Raw genomic sequence first — 10,836 nt, forward strand, 5'->3', positions numbered from 1 at the left:
AGAAGCAGGGAAGTGAGTATGGAAGTGAAAAAGTTACTACATGACAGTATTGTGATACCAACTCTGACATATGGAAGGAAGCTTGGACGTTGCTGGAAGGACACAAGTCAAGAGTGAGAGCAGTGGAAATGAGTTATTTAAGAGGAGCCTGTGGAGTCACATGGAGAGACAGGCTGACAAATGAGAATATAAAGGAGCATCGTGGTGTGGATGTGGATGTGATAGGAAACGTTAGGAGGAATACACTGAGGTGGTTTGGCCATGTGGAGAGGATGGAGGGTGAAAGACTGACGAAGAAAGTGTATGTGAGTGAGGTGGAGGGGGGAAGAGGGAGGGGGAGGCTGAGGATGAGATAGAGGGATGGGGTGGAGAGGTATGTGGGAGAGGGGGGTGTGAGTTGGGAGCAAGGCAGTGAAATGCCGGGGGACAGGGCGACGTGGAGGCGATTTGTTTGTGGCCACCCCGAATGGGATTGAGGCATCTGGCAATAGATAGACAGATAGATAGAACTAGCTGGCATAGTGTGCTTGCAACGGGAGCGCTGTGTAGCGGCAACCTTCAGCTTTGGTCTAACGCCACATCACGCCATGTCTCATAGTCATCGAGGTACATATGCATGAGTGAACTTGTGTTTAGTGCGCTTGGTGATCTGTTACAAGTTGAATAATGAAGGATCTTGAGCATCATGTTTATATGAAATTCTGTTTCTTAACAGGTGATGAAATGTGAGTGTATGGGTATGATGTCAAAATAAAAAGGTATTCATCGCGGTGTGTTGAAACATTGTCACTGCGAAAAAAAAAGTCAGAGTCACTTAAATTTCAAGGTGATGTTGATCATCTTTTACTATTGGAAAGGCGTCGTTCATCATGAGTTGGTTCCATGTGGTCGGACAGTCAGTAAAGAGTTTTACTTGGATATCCTGAAGCAATTCAGGGAGAAAGTGTGAAGGAAGAGGCCTGAGGTGTGGACAAACAAAACCTGGATGCTGCACCATGGCAATGCATCAGCTCACACGTCACTCCATATCCTTGGATTTTAAGGGAAGCATGAGACAACTACCACCCTCCAGCCACCCTACTTTTTCTGGAATTGGGCCCTGCAGACTTTTTTTGTTTCCAAAGCTGAAATCCACCTGAAAGTTTGCCGATTATAGACAATAGAAGAGTAGAGATGTACCGATACCAAATTTTTGACCAATACTGATACTACTACCGATACCGATACCAGTGCATTGGAGTCCAGTCTATTAGGCTGTTGCCCATACTTGTGGGACTTTCTTTTTTTCAAGTTTGTCATTAAACTACTACGCACCATACAGTATACTCAAAATAATATGATAGTAAATAAATGGATATTACTAATAATTTATTTTTCATCCTTATAAAACATCCAAATTCTGTGTTTAACAATATAACTTCCAGTGAGTGGTATGCTACGCACTAAATTCCTTTTAACCATCGGTAGTATGGGCGGAAAATTAGCCGATACCGATACTTTAAAAATGGGCCAATACCACCTATACCGATAGCGATACATCGGTACATGTCTATAGAAGAGTTAGAGGAAAATTCACCAAGTGTCCTAAACACATGTTCACTTAAGCTCGTGTACCCCGATGACTAAGTGATGTGGCATGATGTAGCTAATGTTAGTCAAAAGTTCAAAGTTGCCGCTACAGAGCATTCCCACTGCGATCACACTATGTAGTCAGGTGGCTTAGCGATATTTTCTTTACACGGCGGATAAAAGCACCGAATTCGGTATGAGGCTTCCTTAGGGTCTAATGGTGAATTTTAGAAGGGATGCCCTCCGGAAAATTTAAAAAAATATATAGATACCCTATACTGAAGGTGGAAAAATGGCATTTTTCTAAGATAATAAAAATCATGATTTGACAATATTGGTTGAAGATACATAAAGTTTGATGACACAGTTCTGAAAGGAAATTAAATTTTACATCTTTTTTGTTCTATGCACTTTTTTGATCCGATTCACTGTTTATGAGATAATGAGGTTTTTTGAGTTTTTGAGTTTTTTTTTTTTTTTGTAATAAAACTATATTGGTTAAAGATACATTAAATTTGAAACCACTGTTAAAAAGGAAATTAAATTTTTTGTCTTTTTTATTCATGAGACTTTTTTTTATCTTATTCACCTTTTATGAGATATTGAGGGTTTTTTTAGGTGTTGAGTAAATATTTCATAAAATTTTCCCATTTTAAAGATTATCATCATTATAGGCATTACATGGAAGGGAAATTGCATTCTGTATGTGATATTTATTATTATTATTGAAACATCCATTAAAAATACATATTTCACAAAAAATGTACTAGACTAAACTTTTATAAAATTAACTAAAATCATTGTAGGGAAAGAACTTAAATTTTTTTTATTGTAAATTACGATGTTTATGAAAACTTGTTGAAATCAATTCAGTATCTCCCACAGCAACTAATAGGCAAATGTCTGCACTATATCCCCCAGTGCCATCAGCCTCTCCTCTTTAGACTGTTGTCCTATTTATCTAATACATTTGCACTTACAAAGTGGTGAACAATCAACATTTGCTTTAACACATTTGCAGACGGAGCAGTCCCCTTTGCAGGAGCATTTGATAAGTTCCCTGCACAATCTGGACACTTCTGGAATAGTCATCCAAACTGGTGCCCATGACCCACATACCTTGGGTCAGGCAAAATCCTGTGGGGAAGGAACCACAAGCTGTGTTTGTCTGCAGGTTTTCCAGATTCTTGCTTGATACACTGCGTGGTGGACATGCTGCAGGAGCGCATCACTGGTGGGTGGCAGTCCATCCATTGCTCGATTCTTCTGACAAAGAGCTCCCTTCTTGTTTCATTGACTGAACTCAAAGGGCTGGTTCTGTCATATAATACGACAGTCAATCTCTCTAGCTTCTTGAAACATCCAGCAACTGGAAGGGATGACCAGCGAGATACACAAACGTTTCTGTCACGTCTTCATAAACCTGCCAAACCGACTTCTTACCCTTGCCATTGAAGGCAGAGGTTGTGTCTCAACCTGAAAATGCATGGAACACAGGTAATGCTTGTGATTTTGGCTCACCGAGGCTTGCATAAATGGAGTTTATATGGTAAAACCTGTTGTTTTTGCCCATACCAAAGGCTACCCAAATGTTGACCAAACAACAAGTCGCAATCAGGTCATGAAATATGCCTGCAAGGATGACTATAACATCTGTGTCCACAGTATGCACTTGAATATTCTTTGCTCCATGCTCCAATGCATGCACTACATGGACCACTATTCAGGTGTCCACCTCCTCATGATTGCAGTTTTGCATGGGGGTGCTGGCACCGATAGACTCCTCAGTTTCCCCTGAGGTGACAAATATGGCTTTGGTTGGTGTCCAGTTGAACTCTTTAATTTTAGCGGTCAAAATGGAAAACAGTTCCTTCTTGTTTGTTGGATCACGAAGGAATTCCATCCAATTGCCTGGCAGCTTTGTCTTGCCTGATACTTTCCCGAATAGTGGTCCATTTAGTGCATACATTGGAGCATGGAGCAAAGAATATTCAAGTGCATACTATAGATACAGATGTTATAGTCATCCTTGCAGGCATATTTCATGACCTGATTGCGACTTGTTGTTTGGTCAACATTTGGGTAGCCTTTGGTATGGGCAAAAACTACAGGTTTTACCATATAAACTCCATTTATGCAAGCCTCGGTGAGCCAAAATCACAAGCATTACCTGTGTTCCATGCATTTTCAGGTTGAGACACAACCTCTGCCTTCAATGGCAAGGGTAAGAAGTCGGTTTGGCAGGTTTATGAAGACGTGACAGAAACGTTTGTGTATCTCGCTGGTCATCCCTTCCAGTTGCTGGATGTTTCAAGAAGCTAGAGAGATTGACTGTCGTATTGTATGACAGAACCAGCCCTTTGAGTTCAGTCAATGAAACAAGAAGGGAGCTCTTTGTCAGAAGAATCGAGCAATGGATGGACTGCCACCCACCAGTGATGCGCTCCTGCAGCATGTCCACCACGCAGTGTATCAAGCAAGAATCTGGAAAACCTGCAGACAAACACAGCTTGTGGTTCCTTCCCCACAGGATTTTGCCTGACCCAAGGTATGTGGGTCATGGGCACCAGTTTGGATGACTATTCCAGAAGTGTCCAGATTGTGCAGGGAACTTATCAAATGCTCCTGCAAAGGGGACTGCTCCGTCTGCAAATGTGTTAAAGCAAATGTTGATTGTTCACCACTTTGTAAGTGCAAATGTATTAGATAAATAGGACAACAGTCTAAAGAGGAGAGGCTGATGGCACTGGGGGATATAGTGCAAACATTTGCCTATTAGTTGCTGTGGGAGATACTGAATTGATTTCAACAAGTTTTCATAAACACCGTAATTTACAATAAAATAATTTAAGTTCTTTCCCTACAATGATTGTAGTTATTTTTATAAAAGTTTAGTCTAGTACTGTACATTTTTTGTGAAAATATGTATTTTTAATGGATGTTTCAATAATAATAATAAAATATCACATACAGAATGCAATTTCCTTTCCATGTACAGTAAAAGTCCAATTCTTCGGCATCCAATTCCCCGGCAAATCTGACATTTCGGCAGTTTTGAGAAATAGTCCCATTTACGAAAATCTCTGATCGTTCGGCAGATTTTCCGATTTTTTTTGTCAGTCTTGAAATTCTCCATAAGGACCCTCTACTGCTGGGGACTTCTTCCAGCAGTAGCAGACTCCAATCAACCCCTTCTATTGTACATATGTAATTAAGGAACCTACTATATAAGTTTAGGTAAGTGCATGTGAACTTGTAGGCCTACTGTACCATTACATTTATATACAGTTTGTTCACTAATTTCTTTATTTTTCATATTCATGTATAGTACTGTATTCATTACAGTATTGTACAGTATCAAACAGTACACAGTACTCTCTCCAAGCACATTTGTAATGATATGAGTAGTGATGATAGTGTTCACCGAAACATATAAGGTATTGAGTGGGTAGGGTTTTTGATAATTCGGCAATTTTGATTTTTCGGCACTAGCCTGGTCCCATAGATGCTGAAAAATAGGACTTCTACTGTAATGCCTATAATGATGATAATCTTTAAAATGGGAAAATTTTATGAAATATTTACTCAACACCTAAAAAACCCTCAATATCTCATAAATGGTGAATCAGATAAAAAAAAGTGTTACGAATAAAAAAGATGTAAAATTTAATTTCCTTTCTAACAGTGGTTTCAAATTTAATGTATCTTTAACCAATATAGTTTTATTACAATTAAAAAAAAAAAAAATCAAAAACTCAAAAAACCTCATTACCTCATAAACGGTGAATCGGATCACAAAAGTGCATAGAACAAAAAAGATGTAAAATTTCCTTTCCTTTCAGGAGTGTGGTATCAAATTTTATGTACCTTCAACCAATATCGTCTAATCACAATTTTTATTATTTTGGAAAAATGCCATTTTTCCACTTTCAAAATAAGGTGTCTATATATTTTTTAAAATTTTCCAGAGGGCACCCCTTCTAAAATTCATCATTAGATACTAAGGAAGCCTCATACCAAATTCGGTGCTTTTATCCGCCGTGTAACGATAATGGCAAAATTTGCCGCTTAGCCACCTGACTAATGCCAGCTAGTTGGCATGCTGTCTAAAAATTTGGTTTCTTTTCAAACAGATCTTGCACAGTATATCGAAGGTAGGAATCATAGCGATCATATATATGTATGATCAGGGAGAAAGCATATGACAGGGTGGATAGACTAGGATTGTGGAAAGTGTTAAGAATATATGGAATAGATGGGAAGTTGTTGAATGCTGTGAAGAGTATGTACGATGGTGCGAAGGCTGCAGTGCGTGTGGATGGTGAACTAAGTGAATTTTTCTCTTTGAAAGTTGGGTTGAAACAGGGATGTGTCATGTCTCCATGGTTGTTCAATCTGTACATGGATGGGGTAATAAAAGAGGTACAAGGTAGGGTAGTGGATGTTGGAGTGGTCCTGGTGAGAGAGGATAGTGTTTGGAAACTCCCTGTACTGTTGTTTGCAGATGATACCGTGCTGTTGAGTGAAGACGAAGGGGAGCTGCAAGGCTTGGTGGATGAGTTTGAGAGAGTGTGTAATAAACGGAATCTAAAGGTGAATGTAGGGAAGAGTAAAGTGATGGTCTTTGAGAGAGGTGAAGTCAGTGAATGTACAGCGAGGTTGGATGGTGAGGAATTGGAAAATGTGAGTACGTTTAAGTACTTGGGTAGTGTGATGAGTAAGGATGGAGGTTTGGAGGGTGAAGTGCTTGAAAGGGTACAGCAGGGAAGAAAGGTTGCTGGTTCTTTGAAAGCAGTGATAAGAAACAGGGAAGTGAGCATGGAAGTGAAAAAGTTACTACATGACAGTATTGTGATACCAACTCTAACGTATGGAAGTGAAGCTTGGACATTGTTGGAAGGACACAAGTCAAGAGTGAGAGCCGTGGAAATGAGTTATTTAAGAGGAGCCTGTGGAGTCACATGGAGAGACAGGCTGACGAATGAGGATATAAAGGAGCGTTGTGGTGTTTATGTGGATGTGATAGGAAGCATTATGAGGAACACACTGAGGTGGTTTGGCCATGTGGAGAGGATGGAGGGTGAAAGACTGACGAAGAGAGTGTATGTGAGTGAGGTGGAGAGGGAGAGAGGGAGGGGGAGGCCGAGGATGAGATGGAGAGATGGGGTGGAGAGGTATATGAGAGAGGGGGGTGTGGGTTGGGAGCAGGGGAGTGAAATGGCGGGGGACAGGGCGACTTGGAGGCGATTTGTTTGTGGCCACCCCAAACGGGATTGAGGCGTCTGGCAATAGATAAATAGATAGATAGATAGATAGATATAGATATATATATATATATATATCTGATATAGGTGTATTCCTAGGGAATTGCAATTTCAGTAGAAAGAGTATGACGAGGGCTGTTATAATAATCATCTTTATCATCAGACGTTTCGACATCTTCATGCCATCTTCAGTGACCTAGAAACAATGTAAATGATATACAAAAGTGAAGAGTAAAAAACCTGAATATTTATATAAATATTCAGGTTTTTTTATATTTATATAAATATTCAGGTTTTTTACTCTTCACTTTTGTATATCATTTACATTGTTTCTAGGTCACTGAAGATGGCATGAAGAAGATGTCGAAACGTCTGATGATAAAGATGATTATTATAACAGCCCTCGTCATACTCTTTCTACTATATATATACATATATATATATATATATATATATATATATAAAACAGTGCATTGTAGTGGATCATAGCAATCATATAAGTGAAAATGGCAATCGTATATAAAAAGAGAGGTTCTAAAATGTTAAGATCCAATAAATAAATGATCATACGACAGTTGATCATTAGCCAAGCGTGACCTGTCCTTGTATTCTGTTCAGGTTAACCCCTTCACTCAGGTGATGTATTTAGTTTCTTTCAGCCATTAGAAGGGTTTATTCAGGTTAGGAAAGTACTCTGTTATTAAAGGAGGGAGTGGAGGCTGCATCTAACCTCACCTCCCCCCTCAAAGGGGAGGGGGGGAGGGGAAGGGGGAAAAAAGGGTGTTTAGTTGAAAGGATGGTGTGGAGAGGTATATATATGAACAAATGGGAGTTTGAGTTGGAGAGAGAACAGCCTGGTAGCAGAAGACAGAATGACATTTGTGACCACCTCTTTAGGGATTAAGGCATCTGTCTGTATTGTAGATAGAGATATGGTAAATTCTCAATTATCTGGCATATTTCAGCCAACCTCCATGCCGGATATTTCAGAATGACAGATTGCATAGTATCCCCAATCAGCTGTCCATTTGGCATCGAGCTGGATAATGTGTTACTGTCTGTCTCGACCCATCCTTAAAGCTTTCCGACAGTATTACCCTTGAGCAAAAAATTAAAATTAATCATAAAGTACAAAGCAGTATTGATAAAGTATATACAATATAATACAGTAATGCAGCACATAATAAAATCATAATCACACTGTTCTCACCTAGTGTTGGCATTGATGGAGAGTGGATACATGCTTATACATCGCCACCATACAGTAGTCAGAGCACTGAGGGACCACAAGGTTAGTCACAGCACTATGGCAATGAGTGAGGTGTGGGAGGTCATAGACTAAGTCACAGCACTAAGGTTTAGCCACCGTGTGGCTCACAAGAGCAGAGCGCACACATATGTCCTCATTTTACAGCATCCATGGGAGAGACTGAGTGAGTGATGGTAGGCTCAGTGTTCCAGGTGGGCTGCTCCCACAACTCACTGTGATTGGCTGGCACTTTGCGGGGTCTGCCTGTGCACCAACTGGGTCCCATGTGTGAGCCAGAGGGCCAATTGCATCCCATTTCTGAGCCGAATATTGCTTTAATACAACTAAGCAAAAATCACCAGATATTGTATTGCACTAGATATTTTGATGACGGATAATTGAGAGTTTACTGAAATTCAAAACAATCTCACCTAAACAATACATACATTTGAAGGTAGGTCAAATGAAATGAAATATGCATGTCATTGGATTGTAGGAGTTAACACCAGTCAGTTTTATTCAGCTAAGAGTACTGTCACCATTAACCCTTTCATTTTCAAGGAAACTCAAGTATTCTGTTCTAATGAACACCAAATGATCTAGTTATCTTTTTCACCAATCACTCGTTATCCATTCTCTCCATATGCCCAAACCAGCAGAGGGTGTTGCGATGGTTTGGGCATATGGAGAGAATGGATAATGAGCGATTGGTGAAAAAGATAACTAGATCTGATGTGAGAGGTGTAAGGCTGAGAGGAAGACCACGAATAGGATGGATGGACAGTGTGAAGAGAGCACTGGATGCGAGAGGGAAGTCTGTTGAGCAAGGAAGAGTGGCTGTGCGTGACAGAAATAAATGGAGAGAAATTGTGAATGAATAAGTGATGACGCAGCCCTGAGGTGATATTCTCCCGCATTTGGTCTGATCAGCTAGTCAGGTCAGGTGCGGGTAAGGGGATGGGTCTGTTATGATGTGGCAGGGGTAAACCAGCTCTGCTGTCGGGCCCTGCTGCGGATGTCACTGATTGCATTGCTCAGTTGACCCTTGTGCGGTGTGGTGCGGTGAGGATCTGTCCGTTCTTCCCTTGGGGCTAAGATGTGAATGAATGTGTTTGAATGGATGAGTAAATGGGGAGTTTGTCGTCCTGTCTTGGCTACCTCCCTTTCCTTGTGGAAAGCAGCCTGGGTATATAGATAGATAGATAGTTCTAACACCATTAACCCGCCCCATCCCGTCGACATATGGGTGCATTGCAACGATTTGCATTTGCCAATCCCGGCGATGTACCAGTACGTCATGCAATTGCAAGGTCCCTAATTTGCACAATTTTCAATTTTCGCACGTGATTTTTCGTATGTATACACGGGACACCTTCCTCTATTCCTCTACAAGATGCCAAGCAGGGACAATGCCTTACACTGCATAACCTCCCCCCTCCCCCCCTTACGCCATTGTCTTGGCAAAGGACCTGTTACCAGTGACCTGGCTAGTAAAGATATTCAGGGCCAGAGTGATTCCCCAATCGATGACAATGTGGAGGACAATGTTTACATAACATTAGAAGAAGAAACAGCCAGAAATAATGATCAGGTAATGTGGCAAAAAAAGGTCAGGTATGGTGATTAGTTAGTGAGTGAAACAATGCTTATAATGCCTATATTACTGCTTGAAAACCAATATACTCTCGTGCTACATATACATTCGTACCAAGTAAATAAATAAATACCGTTTATGAGTGGATAAAATAGTTACCCTCCCATAGAACTCGTTTTTTTTGGTGCCAGCATGTTAGAAAACCCAGTCAGGTAAGGAGGAACACCTACCTGGATTGGGTATTTTAAACCTCAGGTGAGCAATTTCTCTATGAATTTTCGATGTTTCTCACCAAAAGCGAAGGTTTAAGCCAAAAAAAATTTTTTCGAAAATACCTCGGGACTGGGGGATGTCGGAGGTGCGGAAAACCTCGGGACGTGACGGGTTAACAGTCTTATGGTTAGGGCAGCTCTAGTGTAGTACTGTATTCCCTTCCACCAGGCACCAGCTTGTCTATCTTTCTGTCTATTGATCCTTTCTGTCGATTTATCTATCCATCTGTCTTTCTGTCTGTCTATCTGTCTATCTATTCTCTGTCTGTCTATCTGCAGATTGGTCAGGCACCGTCTGAAAATGGAACCAGCTTTCATCCAGTGCTGTTCAGTCATGGCCGCCCAATGGAAGAACTGTTCTGTGTGTGCATTAAGCTGTTGTACAAGACCTGGAAGGAGATGAAGGCCACACAAGACGACTTAAGGTGAGAGAAAGAACAGGAAGGTGTGTGTGTGTGTGTGTGTATTTACCTGTTTGTATTTACTTATTTGTAGTACACTCAACCCTCGGCTATCACGGGTTCCGCTATAGCGTATCTCGCTATCACACCTATATAAAAAACTACCCAGATACCTTTAACACGCACTAAATGGCCGCTATTGCGCACCGGAAATGCTCAAAATTTTCAAGAAGGCTGGGCTCCGGTGCTCCGCCCAGCCAACAAAAGCTTCACTCCTGTGATGTCAGCGTTAGCCAAGCGCCGATTGGCCGCCCGACCGAGTCTCCTGCCCGCCAAACCATTCAAGTGCGCACCCTCAGACCATGAACAGTGACAGCGAGAACAATAACCTTTTTTATGATATGACCATGGCCAACATACCCCCTCCCTGTCCCACTACCATCACCCAACATAATGCTGCGGCACCTGGCAGGGAAATAAAGAAAAA

The sequence above is a fragment of the Coenobita brevimanus genome, chromosome 57 (assembly GCF_032717465.1).
Source record: "Coenobita brevimanus isolate Jiangsu-jjx chromosome 57, ASM3271746v2, whole genome shotgun sequence".
In the NCBI taxonomy this organism is placed as follows: domain Eukaryota; kingdom Metazoa; phylum Arthropoda; class Malacostraca; order Decapoda; family Coenobitidae; genus Coenobita; species Coenobita brevimanus.